Raw genomic sequence first — 376 nt, 5'->3', positions numbered from 1 at the left:
TGGCCACATCACTCTAATCTCTGTCTCTGAGTTGACATTCCCTTCTCCTGTTTTCTCTTTGGTAATTCTCTCTCAGTCTCTCTCTTCTTTTTTTTTTTTTTTCCCCCTTTTGTCTTTTTTTCGTGACTGGTAACGGGATTGCAACCCTCGGTGTCGCGCCTGTACCGCAATCGGCAACGGGATCGCAACCCTCGGTGTCGCGCCCGCACCGCACTCAGCCAGTGAGCAGACCGGTCTCCACATGGGATCCGAACCCTCGGTGGGAGCGCCGCCGCGCTCCCAAGCGCCGCACTCAACCGAGTGTGCCACCGGGCCGGCCCTCAGTCTCTCTCTTCTAAAGACACTTGTGACTTCATTTAAGTCCTATAGGATAAAA

Source organism: Galeopterus variegatus, unplaced genomic scaffold, assembly GCF_000696425.1.
Source record: "Galeopterus variegatus unplaced genomic scaffold, G_variegatus-3.0.2 Scaffold20863, whole genome shotgun sequence".
Classification (NCBI taxonomy): domain Eukaryota; kingdom Metazoa; phylum Chordata; class Mammalia; order Dermoptera; family Cynocephalidae; genus Galeopterus; species Galeopterus variegatus.
The sequence above is the reverse complement of the archived record's forward strand: the minus strand, read 5'-3'. Positions refer to the sequence as shown.